The following is a 15490-nucleotide window of genomic DNA, read 5'->3' as shown; positions in this document are numbered from 1 at the left end:
AGGCAATTTATGCTTCTAAAGTCATGGTCAGCAATTATCTTTGTACTGTGCTGTAAACTTGTTCTGTGCCAAGTCACATTATTTTATAGCGTTTTTAAAGCGTTATCAAATACGGAGTTACTGTTGTTTACTGAGTCCCATGTCACATGGTCTGTGATTGAAACCTGTAAAACCGGTTTAATTTGTCACAGCCAGCACTCTTCAGGTGTGAGGGTCTTCTGCTCAGAATGAAACGCTAAAATGTTTGTGTATATTCTAATGGTAGTGGGGGAGGGGTGTGTGGGAACAGGTTTGGTTGAAATTGCATTGATCTATGTTCTTCACACCTGAAACATTTTCTCTGAAAGCATTTTCTTCGCAGTTTAACCGATCTTGTTACAGCATGTTACAGTTTACTATTATTAACCATATTAATTTTAAGTGCTTAATGTAAGATCTTGTAAAAATATATTTTCATTGTTCAAATATACATTAAGTCTGACTATCATATAATAAGTTAAATACGAAACTAAAGAAAAAATAGGGTTAAATATAATTCAAAATATTTTGCTAACAATGTTAACTGTTTATGAATAATAAAATGTTTTAACTAAGGAGTAGGATGGCACAGTTGTTAGTATGTTTTTTGTTTTGTTTCTTTTTCATAAATACAACAGTAGTACCTGATGTCTCAGTGGCTTTCAAAATTAAATTATGCATGCAAACCTGTGAACTAGAAAGATAACTAAGATATCCATCCATTATATTCCATAATATCCATGAAATATATGGGGCTGAAATACAGTATGTGTGACGCATAAAAGACAACAAGGGATTGGGTGAGCTCCCATCACAAAAAAAAAACTGCGAACCTACACTACAGCGACCATAGTACAGTATGGAGACCAAGGCGTTTTACAGGAAGAGACGGGGTGCTTCTGCCGCCCCAGCTTCCAAAGAGCGAAGGGTAAGCAAATACAGCAGACTTCATCTGAAATACGCGATTACAGCGCATATTACAAGGTATTATTGCCGTTTTGAATTTTAAATTCAATTATAATTATTTCTTCGTAGCCTGTTCTTCAAGAAAACACCGCACGGGCGAAACGATCTACCACCAGGACAGTAAAAAAGAAAGCGGTAAGACGGAAAAAAAGAAAAGTTTATTTTGACTTCTGTTCCGCGACTGATGAATACTACTGTGTGACTTTATTTCTTACATGAATTATGTTATTTTTCCACAGGCCGTGGGTCTCTGCTCTCGGCCACTGGCCAGGGTGCCAACCTGTAGAAGCAGCACCTGTATGGAGACATTTCGGCAGCAGCGGGAGCATTACGATGCATTACTGGGGAGGATTGGGAGGCTAGAGTTCCAGCAGTCAAACAGTTGAGCAGCTGTCTCCCGAAAAGTGCCTCTCCCCGCCGCGCAGGCTGCAATGCCTGGCGGAAGCTCTGCCCCCGCAGAGCACACACCGCCTCAGGACACTCCATCCCGGCCTCTCAGTTCACCACCGCGCAGGAATCTGTTGATGCTGTCCCCGCCGGCTATCTCCCCCCAGGAAGCACAGCGGAATTCACAGATGCCAGTGGGATGAATAATTCTCTCAGATGTCCAACTGCTACCCATCACCCAGGAGATGGAGGGGGGGTTGTACTTGCAGTGCATCGGCATAGACGGGAAAGCAAGAGCCGACCGCTACGCCGCCCTCGTGTTTCGAAATCTTGTGACTTTTGAAATTTACTGGGGGTGGACCACGTCTGTAAATTTCGATGGGTCCAGAGGCAAAAGTGCCTTGCCTTGCAATCTCGGGGAAACCATTAGTACGATGGTGAATCGGAGAGTCTCAACCCTTGCTGCGTACGACTGGAAAAGAATTCGTGATCGGATCAACGAAAATGCTTCGTAGGAGGAGGCGGTCTTTTCCTCTTGTCTAACAGTCTGTCCACAAACAAAACATTCCTGTTAGACAAGAGGAATTGAAAAAAAAACAATTTTGTCAATGAAAACCGGTGTGTGTGTCTCTCCCTGCTGGATGTCCCTCTCACAAACTGCTGAATGAATAAAATAATTTTATTGAAAACGAGTTTGCGATTGTCTGGTCTTTAAAATCTTGAGATACGCGATTCCATATTATATTCCCTTTTAATCAAATTCTAAAAGTATGCTTGTTGACTCCGGTATCACGTTAGTTAAAGACTTCGAAGCTTACAATGTTTAGGGAGAAATGGAATACCGGTGTGTATTTTTTTCTTTAAAGTACCGAGACCAGCCATATACTGTATGTTTATGTTAAGATTTCCCTTCAGTGGTAAAATTAGATATGAATATTCAATACTTAAACGGGCACAGTTAAGACATTAAATATACATATACATATTGTATACAGTACAGTTTGCATACGGTAATATGTTTATGTTACGCGATTAAAAAATAAATAAAACTGGAAGGTCCAGCACCACCATTATGTTTATATGGTTGTTTTTGTTGGTTGGTTGTTATTATGGTTATTAATAATACGATCTATAGTTGAAATCTGAGCCTAAATAAAAAGAAAAAGCAAGTGATTAGGTTTATGAGCAATCTAATTACTTATTCGTTTAAAACGCTATATAAAATAAAGTTTATTATTAATTTGCTGGACAGAGCGGTGAACATTATTATGCATAAGACAAAGATAACGATCCTGATCAGTTTAGAAATCTGTGTACGCTATAAGGTTTTTATTTCTTAAACTTTTAAAATACACGTTTTGAATAGAAAGAAATCCTCTTCCTGGTACAGTGTGTATAGCAAACCAGCACGTCTTTTTTCTCCAATCAGAGGGGTGTCAGATAGTGTCAGCCAATCACCATTCTGCGTTGGGTAGCAACGGGTGACTGTTCTCAGGCGGAAGATGTAAACAGCTTAATGTTCGTGTTAAATATTTTTTTTTAATTCAATTAAACGGGCACAGTTAAGACATTAAATATACATATACATACTGTATACAGTACAGTTTGCATATGGTAATATGTTTATGTTACGCGATTAAAAAATAAATAAATAAAAATGAAAAGTCCAGCACCAGCTGGATTCAAACACACAACCTGCCAGTTGGTAGTCACGCATCTAGACCAGTAGGCTACAAGACAGCTCGCATGATCAGGCAGGCGAAACAGCCCTACACAGCCCTGTCGCAGCACACGAATTCTTTAGATACGCGATTCCATATTATATTAGCTTAAAACTACCACTTTTTCACACGCTATTTCACATGCTAGTTAAATACTTCGATGCTTAAAATCGTTAGGGAGAAATGGAATACCGGTGTGTATTTTTCCTTTAAAGTGCCGATTCCTGGAATCTGACTGGCTGACACCCCTCTGAAGTGGTTCCATAAAATCTGGTATACGGAAAAGAAAGCGTTGATAAATACAAGTGTCTTTTAATACACTCTTTGCTGTGCTCTTGAGGATCCTTGTGATATTTTAAGCTCTAGTTGAATGAGAGGTGTCGCATTTTAAATCATTTTCGTAGTTAGAAATTATGAAACGCCCTGTTAAAAGCAAGGAAGTTTTTATGCCCGTTGAAGTAAAACAAAATGCCTGACAAAGTATGGCTTGGACAGATTCCAAGTGCTTGTACAAATGTGCTAAAGAAATTATACTTTGAGTATACAGCTTGTCCAAAGTCATCCATTATTAATACTATTAGTAATATCTTCAGTAAAGGCTTTGATGCATAAATATTTCTGATAAAGGTAGGTTGTGTACTTTTGTCCAACTGAGCAATCTTGCTTTCATAAAATATACCAACATTTTAATGACTGATGATTAACGTGCTGTAATACACAGTTCAAAATTAAAGGCTCAAATGCTGTAAATGAGAGGTTAAGCTCCCCCTGGCGGTTTTACAAGGCGACGCCGGATAGTTAGTCACGTGACACACGTGAACTGCGTGATACCCCGGTGGGCGTGTCGCGGTATGCCGCGAAATACCTCACCCATTTTGAATGGCTGCATCTGTATATTAATGGAGTTTAGTTGACACTGTTTAAACTTTTAATTATTTTAAATTGTATTACAGCATTGTACACATGCTTAAAAGAGGAGAAAACGCAAGCCTTCTTCAGGTGTGAGGGTCTTCTGCTCAGAATGAAACGCTAGAATGTAATGTAGGCTCTAAATGGGTTCAATTATGATTTGGGCTTGATTAAGGTCGCTGCCTTTCATCCAAAATCCTGCTTGAATCCTTCTAAACTAAAAATTAGACACGAGAAGGGGCTCTGGTGAAATTTCTCTTTTTTTAATTTCTTTTTTTCTTGGAAAAATATCTTACCCGCTGCAATCCGGGCACAGAAGGATTAAAAGAAGCCAGACAGGCAGGGAGAAGAGTGAGTTATAAATAAAGAGATATCCAGGTAACAGTGAAGGTAACAGCCGCAGACATAGCCTACTTAGCCCGCCAGGGTTACCCTACTCTCCCAGAGGAGGCCCACCGGGAGATAGCGCCCCAGGCGTTCCTCTGGGCCCTGGTGCCAACTGAGGTGCAGTGCCACGTGATGCTGGCCACGCTGGTCCTCTTGGAGCAGGCCCTGGCTCTGGGTGAGCAGGCTGATGCCGTATTCGAGCAGACCGGTGGGCACCACGGGGAATCAGATGGGGAGGCGGATACGCCCAGCACGGCGATGCTGGGAGAGCGACGATGGCTGGTCATCTGCCACTGCTGTGGGGAGTACCGGGCCATTGGGAAACAGGAGCGGGATGGCCTAAAGAGGGGAAGGCAGCCCTTGTGCAACACTACCCCCACTCCGGAAAGCCAGAAGGAGCGCTTCACCCCGCCTGCTGCCGTGGGAAACGTTGGCCACAGCCGGGGCTTATTTCTTCCCTGCCTCATCGAGGGCAGACCCTGCCAGGCCCTCGTCGACACCAGTTCGACCATCACCCTGCCAGGCCTGGTATCCTGCCGGGCACCAAGGCAACCAGACCCCCAGGGCGCTCACCGTGCACTTTGGGGCTGCGCGGGTGAAACACCCCTTCTACAGTACCTTGCCCCAGTCCGTGAGGACTGTATTCTGGGGTTGGACTGGTTGTAGCAGGTGGGTGGTTGCCTTGACTTGGGCCGGCGAGAATTGGTGGGGCAGGGGGAACAAATCAGAGAGTGGGCGGGGCGGGAAGTGTCCGGGGTGTGTGGGATGACCGGACCGGGAAGCGGAGGTGGCAGCGGCTGGCGTCGCCTGGGCCTGCCGGAGCCGCAGGTGTCGGGGCGAGCATGCCAGAGCTGACTATGGTGAGATAAGCTTGCCCCTACCCAGAGTCTGTAAGGCACTCTGTGTTCTGTGGGAGGCCTTGGAGGTGAGGGACGGGGTGCTGCGCCGGGGGTGGCAGGTGCCCTCCAGCGGTGAGGTCACTGCTTGGCAGCCTCCAGCTGGTCGTGCACCGCTTGGAGAACTGCCCCACAGAGCGACCGCAACACCACAAACTGCCACCTGACCTCGCCGCTGGAAGGTACCCGCCACCCCCGGCGCAGCACCCCGTCCCTCACACTCAAGTCAAGGCAACCACCCACTTGCTGCAACCAGTCCAATCCCAGGATACAGTCCTCATGGACTGGTGCAAGGTAGAAGGGGTGTTCCACCCTCGCAGTCCCAAAGTGCACGGTGAGCGCCATGGGGGTTCGGCTGCCTCGGTGCCCGGCAGGACACCAGGCCGCAGCAGGGTGATGGTCGAACCGGTGTCGACGAGGGCCTTGCAGGGTCTGCCCTCGGTGAGGCAGGGAAGGAATAAGCCAACTCTTCCCACAGCAGGCAGGGTGAAGCGCTCCTTGCTAAGAATAGCCATATTATGGAAATTGATTTAAAGACGATCTGTCAAAGCGCAATGAAACCTATTACTCGATTCTTATGGACGCCCGGTCCCGCCAGGGATTAAAAAATAACATGGAATCGCATATCTAAAGAAATAACAGTATACAGTAACTATGTTCATGCACAAACAGTAGCATGTTACATTATTAATTTGGGGGTCTCCTCTTGCCAGAAAGCGCTAAATTGCATTTTGAGTGCGGTTTTGGACTTTTTTTTAAATTACAACCCATAAATAAGCTGATACTGTTTATACTTTTTTTAAAACTATTACAGCAGCACAATGTGCTTTTTCACAAAACCTCCTAGATTAACAAAATGTCTTGCGTTGTACAGCTTTTCAGCTAAATACTGTATATTTATCGCTTACGCCTGACATAAGAGGTGCCGGATAAAAACCGGTTGAACAGGTCTGTTGGAAGTTTCGTGAAAAAGGAGGTTTCGTGAAAAAGCTACAGGAGTGCCAATCGTAATCATTTTTATTTTTAATCGTTCAATGCAGATGGCTGGTGGCATGTTCCATAAGAGTATGGTAATTAAAATCCATTAATACTTTTGTTGGAGTTTAAATAAAGTTGATGTTTTATCTAGGGGCTGCTCGCCTGCGTCTGAATAGCGACTTCTAAACTGTGAAAACATGTGTCTGTCTTTCCGTAGGGGGAAGGGAATCTGATCTGCAAGGCCCTTTGGCTAGAAAAGTAAAAAGAAGGCGCTCTCTCTCTCTCTTTTGATTATTACATCCAATAATCAAAAATGACACAATAAACATAATAACCATAATAATGACCAACCAACAAAAACAACCATATAAACGTAATACCAATCAAAAACATTGATAACAACCACAATACAAAATCAAATATATCAAACCATTAAAGCAAAACAGTCCTCCAATTATCAACAAATCTCAATATCTTGTATGAATTATTCGTAATACAAACCAAAAATAGCCCGCAAACTTTCTCAAATTCCTACAATTATCATAATCCTGCCCTTATGCAAAACCAAACCCTCCTCCCATCCCTGTTTATCCTCTTTATCATAAACAAAATCCATCTCAATTTTCAACAAAAAACATTACACAAAATCAATACTTCAACACTCCATACTCAACAACGATAATTCACAAACAGCCAGAACATGTAACTCCACATTCCCAAATAGACCTCATTTCCATAGCCCCACCCCATATGCAAAACCAACATCCCTCCCCTGTTCTAGTCTATTAAGCTTCCCCCTCTTTCACTTCTTTTCCTCACCTGCAACCTTATCGCTCCCCCTTCACTCTCACCATCTGATTAAGAATGAATAAAAGCATTGTATTTTTGTTTGGGTGCTGACAAAGTAAGCACTCTCTCTCTCCGCTGGCGTTTGTAATCGTTTTTTTTTTTAAATAAATTTTAGCAAAGTCATGTATTTTAAAAATCTTAAGATTTCTTTATTTATGTCTTTATTTCGTGGTTTCATTGGTGACAAAGGCTAAACTTTCTTGGAAAAATGTATTTTATGTAAATTAATTCATTTAGGGCTAGAATATGTTCATTAACTTCCAATGAAAGAAGGGTTCCTTTCGCCGTAGTCGGGAGAAGCTTGCCACGCCCGGACTGTTACACCAATGCATTAGCATGTTAAAGCGATTTCATTGAGGAGCCTAGCTTTCTTAACTAGTAAGTACTGTACTTACTGGATTTTTTTGGGGGGGGGGCGTCGTTCGCTGGAAATCTCGCCACCTTCTACTTTGTAAATACCTGTGAAACTGGTTTAATTCATCAATGCAATTTAGCGCTTTCTGGCAAGAGGAGACCCCCAAATTAATAATGTAACATGCTATTGTTTGTGCATGAACATAGTTACTGTATACTGTGTAGTGTGCTCTCTGAAGGCACCAGTTCTGTAGGGTTTGGGCATTTACTGGGACAATTATTAATTGTAGCAGTAAATCACACAATTGATTCTTTTGATGGCTTTAGAATCCAACCATGCAATATAACTCAAACAACGCACACACACAGGTACTAATACACGAGGATACATTTATTAATACATAGAATATGCATATAAACCTAACAGATCTTATCGAGAGGGTTATCAGAATACAAAAGGTATATATTCAGTCAGTTACAAAGAGTTACATATATCAAGAGGACTCATCCAATCTCTGGGGATTCAGATCTCCTATGGACTCAAAGAAACAGTTGCAGGCTGTTGCTGTCCAATCCGCGCTCTCTGGCTCGGTGCCAGGCTGTGCTGTGCGGCTTGCGACGGTGCGCTGCTGATGCTCACTGACCGGCTAGTTAGTGTTGGCTTTAACTAGCACAGTTTGTGCACAGGAGAAAAGATGACTGTGGGTCCCAGCAAGTCAGGAAGAGGACCGGTTCGTTCCTGATGAAGAGCTAGTTCTGAATAGTGATTCAGCTGTCCACAGTTCCGACCTGTTCATGAGGCTTGCTGCTGGTGCTGTTCTCGGGTGGATCCTCTGGTTACTCTCTGGCAACCTCCGCTCTAGACTCTTAGAACAAAGGAAAGTTCTGGCACTCGGACACACTGGCCGTTCCGTGGTTGTCCAGGCTGAGTCTCAGGATGGTCAGGAGGCGCTCTGCGAGAATGTCCTGCCCTTGGGAGCCTTCTGCTCCTGGGCCATCCTGCCCTGGAATTCTCCTTTGAATTCCCTTTAGAATAGTCCACAGAATTCCACACCAGAATTCTCCCTGAATCTCTCAGGCTCTCTGTGTTGCCTGTTTTTACCTGGAGGAACTTCAGCTCGTTGATTGGCTGAAAGTTCCATGGGCATCACAGTCCCACATGGGATACTCGGCCCTACCAGTCCCTGATTGGTTGATCAAGGTGAGATATGAGTCATTTACTCCTGACACCTAGGAATGCAGTCCAGATGTCCATCTGGCACTCCCTAGACAGATAGGCGCCAATGGATGACCATTGATCATGATAGCCAGGCTTAGCTAAGTGCATCCCCCTTTGGGAGCTGTCCCTTATCAAAGGAAATCTTAAATCAGCCTGCATGAATAGTTTCTCTGTGGCTGCACCAAAGAGATGAACAGAGAGATGAGGCCTAATTTGGGAAAGCTCAGAAACACTTAATTCTGCCTTATTAATAAGCCTCGCCGCTACAACTGTTATTTCTTTAGATACGCGATTCCATGTTATTTTTTAATCCCTGGCGGGACTGGGAGTCCATAAGAATCGAGTAATAGGTTTCATTGCGCTTTGACAGATCGTCTTTAAATCAATTGTTGATTTAAAGGTTGACAGTAAATGTTTATATTGTAACGCATACTGTACAGCCTCTTTTTCTCTATAAAAATCTAAAAGATATTAGATATTAAGAGAGAGCGTCTGCATTTATAACTTAGTTTTTTAAATTAGTCAAGCAATATGAAGCATCTCCTTTTACTTTTAAGTCCCTTAAATACATTGAGCACAGCTTTCTCACCACTTAAGATTACTTTTTGATACCATCCTTACACAAAGCAGAAACTTCCTGTATTTTCCGATGACACACAGTACAAGTGGAAAGATTACAGATTTTAATCGTCTTTAATTTTGTTACCTTATACATTTTAGGAACATTTCATCTATACAAACACCACAAAACTATTCTCGATTGTATTTCTGAATGTTATGTTACACCTACAGTAGTTCACTGTTTTAAATACATCGAATTAAGAAAGTTAGGTGTAAGCACTTTAGATCTTTTTTTCTGAACCAGGGAAAATCTGATCATGTTTCTCTATAACAATAATAAAAAACTTTATTTTACATATCACCTTTAAAAGTGGCATCTCAAAGCAATACAGTAGATGTAAACCACAGATTACAAAGTAAATACCCAGACAAACGCAATAAAATAAACTGCTTTTTAATAAAATGCTTTTATTCATTCAGCAGAGAGAGCGCGTAAAACCTGGGCATAACAGCTGTTCCTTTTTCTGATCACTCGCTCTCTGGATACACGTCTCACCTGTCCTGTTCTTTGTTTTCCTAATTTGTTGATTATGCCTACTGCGATCCACTCCTGCCCTCACACCTAAAGAAGACTATTTTAAATTTCTTTGCGCGGTCCATTGTGCAATTAACCCTTGTATGTGTTGTCCTTAAGGTGATATCACATAAAGGTGATATGTAAAATAATGTTTTTTATTATTGTTATAGAGAAACATGATCAGATTTTCCCCGGTTCAGAAAAAAGATCTAAATTATACTAGTTTGTCACTAGTATACTTTTAATACAGTCTTTGCTGTGCTCTTGAGGATCCTTGTGATATTTCTAGCTCTTGTTGAATGATAAGTGTTGCAGTTTAAATAATTTTCGTAGTTAGAAATTATGAAACGCTCTGTTAAAAGCAAGGGAGTCTTTATGTCCGTTACATTAAAAGAAAATGCCTGACAAAGTAGGGCTTGGACAGATTCCAAGTGCAGTTTTGCAATTTACGTTGCATTGTGCATTGTGCTGCTGTAATACAGTTTAAAATAATTAAAATTCTAAACAGTATCAGCTTTATTTATGGGTTGCAATTTAAAAAAAGTCAAAAACCGCACTCAAAATGCAATTTAGAGCTTTCTGGCAAGAGGAGACACCCAAATTAATAATGTAACATGCCACTGTTTGTGCATGAACAAAGTTATACTGCTATTTCCTTAGATACGCGATGCCTGTCTGTCCTGTCTGTGCTCTCTCTCCCTCTCTCTCTCTCTCTCTCTCTCTCTCTCTCTCTCTCTCTCTCTCAATTCAATTCAATTCAAGGTGCTTTATTAGCATGACAGATGGGTAAAATCAGTGTTGGGTATTTACTTTGCTTTGAGATGCCACTTTTAAAGGTGATATATAAAATCAAGGCTTTAACTTGCTTTAACTCTGCAAGTCTGAGTTCTCGTGTCTGTCTTATCCGAACCCGAAAGTATTACAATATGTATCTTTATAGCAGGTGGTGTACAGCTTTTTAGTATAGATTACACTTTTCTAAAATGTATTTAAAAAATAAAAACGATTTCAATCTAATCTTTCCACGCTTGATCCCAAGATCCCAAGAAAAATCAATCTAAACGGGGAGAAAGCTATGCTGAAAGTTTATTAAGATACTTAGAAGAAAAATATATCAATTTATGTTGCATTTGTCTAATTGTGAATCAAAAAACACATATATTTAAACCTGCGTTTGCAATTTAAATCAAAACGCGATTTAAATCAATATAAATGTTTATATTGTAACGCATAGGTGACTATTCATTGTAATTAAAATGACTTAAATTTGATCATGTTGTGATATTTAGAAATATAAATTTGTTTGGTGCGAGTGAGGTTTTATTTAATCTCTGACTCAGGGAAACGTTTAATTTTTTCACAGAAATGTTTGTTAAAAAAAAAGTCATGGCTCCAGCTGGATTCGATCATGTGGGATTCCATATTATATTCCCTTTAATTCCAATTCTAAAAGTATGCTTGTTGACTCCGGTATCACGTTAGTTAAAGACTTTGATGCTTAAAATGTTTAGAGAGAAATGGAATACTGGTGTGTATTTTTTCTTTAAAGTACTGAGACCAGCCATATACTGTATGTTTATGTTCCAAAATTAATATCGGTTATGGCCTTAACACGCATTACAGTATGCTCCTATTCTTTTTATGCTCAGGTACTAAGATTTCCCTTCAGTGGTAAAATTCCATATAAATATTCAATACTAAAACGGGCACAGTAAAGACATTTACATTTTTCTATGACCGACCAACGCACCACGAGTGCCCCTGTTTGTCAACCAATCACATACCGTGGTATTTTGCATTGTGACGCGCGAGGCCATAGCCAATTACCTCTGGTATGTGTCTGTGCCACGCACTTTGAATGGCTGCATCTGTAGGGCTCTTTGCATGTGGGAACGTAAGGGAGGTGAGTTTGTCTTTTGGATAATGGTGTTCCCCAGGACAGTGATAATCTAAACTCCCATGATTGATGTCCGCTGCTGGGGCCTGGATATCTAACACATGGGACATAGGCACATCTGGACCTGATCTTAAAAGTCACAGTGCCACCAATGAGTGAACTGTAGGTTGGTTAAAAATCTAAACTTGACAGCATCTCAGCCAATCACCAACTTGTGATGTTATACAATAAAACTGTAACACAAGTCAGTTTCTGCCTGTTAACTTATTGAATATCTCAATCTCTGCAACTGAACTGGCTATCTGCAAGCAGTCCGAGTTTTCTCTAAGAACCCATGCCGAGCAAGTGAGTCAGTACAGAATTCTGTCCAAGTTATTCTTTTTGAACCAGAAGAAATCTTGTCTTCATGAATGCACTGTTATTTTTGGCTGATCAACAAAATTGAACAGTTGGACTCTTTAGAATACATTTTAGAGTATCCAAGCATGTTCTGAGCAAAGCTATAGCACGGAACAAACACAGCTCCCCTTTTGTCTATCTTGCAGGCCCTAAGAAGAGAAACTGTGCACAGACTGTTTTTATAGGTCAAGTCCTTACTTTAATGCAAGCTGGTAGCCAATTCAAGGCTAAAGCTCTTTCTCTCTCTTCTGTCTGCACCAAGTCCCATGGACAAATCCACCCAGCTCAAACTTTAACATGTTAAAGTCAATGTGTATTTTAAGTCTGAAGTTATTAACTTTGATCTTTGTAATGCCTGAGTGAACAATCAGCTTTCTTTACAAAACATTATCATTTTCACAATTGTATTCTATTGCCTCCCTCTTCAACAGGACACTACCACTGACTACCAAAAGGAAGTGGTATCCACCATTTCTCTTCTTATCAGCAGTAATGAGCTCCCCCAGGAGGCAAACCGGCTCATCATGGAACATCCGCAGGTATCTCAATTTTACCTCCTCCCCAAAATCCACAAACCGGACACCCCTGGACGCCCCATCGTATCAGCATGTAACTGTCCAACTGCTTACATCTCAGCCTTTCTCGACAGCCTAACGAGACCGCTGGTTGAAGATTTTCCCTCATACATCAAAGACACCAACCACGCGTTGGTACACCGTACAACCATCTCTGTACACCGTCATTCCCCATAATGACATCCTTACAGCCCTCAAGCACACGCTGGACAAATGCACAGTGCTTGATCCACCCACCCACACCCTGGTACGCCTTGCAGAATTGGTCCTCACACTGAACGCATTCTCTTTCAATAATCTTTTTTATCAACAGGTCAGTGGAGTCGCCATGGGCACCAGAATGGGACCCAGCTATGCCAATATTTTTGTCGGCTGGGTAGAAGAACACTTCTTCGCTTCCTACACTGGCTATGTCCCTGACCTCTACAAACGATATGTTGATGACTGCGTCGGTGCCGCCACATGCTCCAACGATCAGCTTGAGTTCTTCCTGCACCATTTCACCAACTTTCACCCGTCCCTCAAATATACGGTTAACATATCTTCCACTACTCTTCCGTTTCTAGACATCAACTTCTCCATCAACTACCCCCAACTGTCCACTTCAGTTTATTACAAACCCACGGATTCACACAGCTACCTCCTGTACAGCTCATTTCACCCCAACCACACTAAAAACTCTCTTCCTTTTTCACAGTTCCTTAGGCTACAACGATTATGCAGCGACAGCATCGACTTCGAGAACCAAGCCCTCGAATTGTACTCCTTTTTCATCAACAGGATACCCCAGCCGTGTGATCCTTTGGTGCTTCCTTACCACCCTCACACACTTCCTATCCCCAGGACCATTAACCACAACTTTTCCATCCTACAGGATGATCCCTCCATTGGGGCCCTCTTTTCTGATCGCCCTATCATCTCATATCGCCGACCACCTAATCTGCGTAACCTCCATGTTCACAGCTCCCTTGACCGCCCTCAACAACCATCCACACCAGGCACTTTCCTTTGCAACTCGCTGTATCACCTGCAAGTACACATCCACCACCACACTCATTCAATGCCCCTCAGGACAATTCCGGATCACCCAGACAGCATCTTGTACCTCCAGCAACCTTATTTACTGTATCTCTTGCAGTAAATGCCCAGCCATCTACATTGGAGAGACAGGAAGGAGACTCGGAGACCGCTTCAGAGAACACGTCAGGGCTGTGAAGATTAAAGATCTCTCCAAGCCCATTGTTTCTCATTTCACCTCTGACGGCCACAACCACTCTTATCTCTCCATCTGTGTTCTCAAAGATGGTTTTCCGAACTCATACATCAGAAAGACCACCGAAACCAAAATTATTCTGCAGCTAGGATCACACATTCTCCCTTCTCTTAATGACAGACTACTGTTCTTTTAAATTTTCTCCATTCATTGGAAGTTTCATTTCACACCTCTCTGCACCCATTCTGACTTCACACCTCTTGATTGGCCTCTCTTTCTGTCCCCTGCTCCCGCCTCTCACTCCTCCTCCCTCCCAACCTTTGTTCTCCCGCTACTTTACCTTTGCCTACTGCCCTGTCTCTCTCACACCTGAAGAAGGCTCCACGGCTGAAACATTGTGTTTTCTTTCTTCTTTTTTTTCCAGCATAGAATAAACCTATTACTTGTTCCATTGTATTCTATTATGCTTGTTGTTTGTTGTTTGTTATGGATGTTTGGTTATCAATAAACTGTACATTTTATATTTAGAACCCATGACTGGCACTTTAAATTATTATGTTTGCCTCTTAAAAATCATCACGTACTCTAGCAATTTACTGTTACAATTTCACATTAAAACATTTCACATTACTGTTTACAATTCAACAAATTAAAACCCCCATCCCCTACAGAGAAAATGATTTATAGTTGTAGTCAAAATTTTAGTCACTCTTTGTCTTCATTAATCACTGTGAAGTATATTACAGTTTACAAAGGTTAGAGTTAAGAAACATAAAATGGGATGAAAGAGTATAACCATCAGAGAATGGACAGCAGTCTTTTAAAGATGATTTGCACATAACATTTTATACCAAAATTAAATAAAGAATAGAAAACTTTGGCCAAAACATAAGTACAAATCTGTTTAGAAAAGTATGGGTGAAATGACACTTTACAGGATAAAAGAGTAACATCAAATAAATAAAAGTACAATAAATAGTTGGCCTAGTTGGTATAAAAAACTACCCCCCTGTCTATCGTCAGTCTCTCCTCATCTCTAGTGAAACTCAATTGAAATATATGCTTCTATATGTAGAGATAGTCTTTTGTTGTATACAGTACATGTCTATAACTGTTGAAACCTAATGTTTCTGGATAAAAGAAGGAAAAACATAGATTGTGTTCACATTTCACTTGTATTCTGTGCTGTTCTTACAGTTTTCACTTCTAGTTTAACACAGATCCAGGAAATAAAATGCCACTGATGTGTTTAACATTTTTAATCATTATTAAATTACATAATCATTCAAATGTATTATCTTGGCATCTGTGCTCATGCAGGTGTATCTGAGAAAATAAATCCCATTTAACATTATATTATAATGTGAAAAAGCTTATGATTTTTTGTGCATTCTGTCATTACTGCTGTTTTTTATAGGTTAACATTTAAAAAAATATAGCTATGAATTCAAACCTTACTATTATTTAATTATAATACTTACAATTATTTAACTAAGTGAAAACATCACTCAACATGCAACACTGCACCATTTGGAAAATAAATAATTTAAAGGGTTAGTGGCTTTGTTGATGCTCTCATGCACA

General features: G+C 41.2%; 1 long non-coding RNA gene across 1 annotated transcript; it reads left to right on the top strand.

Annotated features, from left to right (window-relative positions):
• Nucleotides 1-877: 877 nt before the first annotated feature.
• On the top strand, nt 878-1387 carry LOC148676147 (uncharacterized). The gene is made up of 3 exons (XR_015940873.1): nt 878-946; nt 1054-1119; nt 1224-1387. It is a non-coding gene; the product is annotated as an uncharacterized LOC148676147 (long non-coding RNA).
• The last annotated feature ends 14103 nt before the right edge of the window (nt 1388-15490 follow it).

Source organism: Lepisosteus platostomus, chromosome 2 (genome assembly GCF_059453375.1).
Source record: "Lepisosteus platostomus isolate fLepPlt1 chromosome 2, fLepPlt1.hap1, whole genome shotgun sequence".
NCBI lineage: Eukaryota > Metazoa > Chordata > Actinopteri > Semionotiformes > Lepisosteidae > Lepisosteus > Lepisosteus platostomus.
The sequence above is the reverse complement of the archived record's forward strand: the minus strand, read 5'-3'. Positions and strand labels throughout refer to the sequence as shown.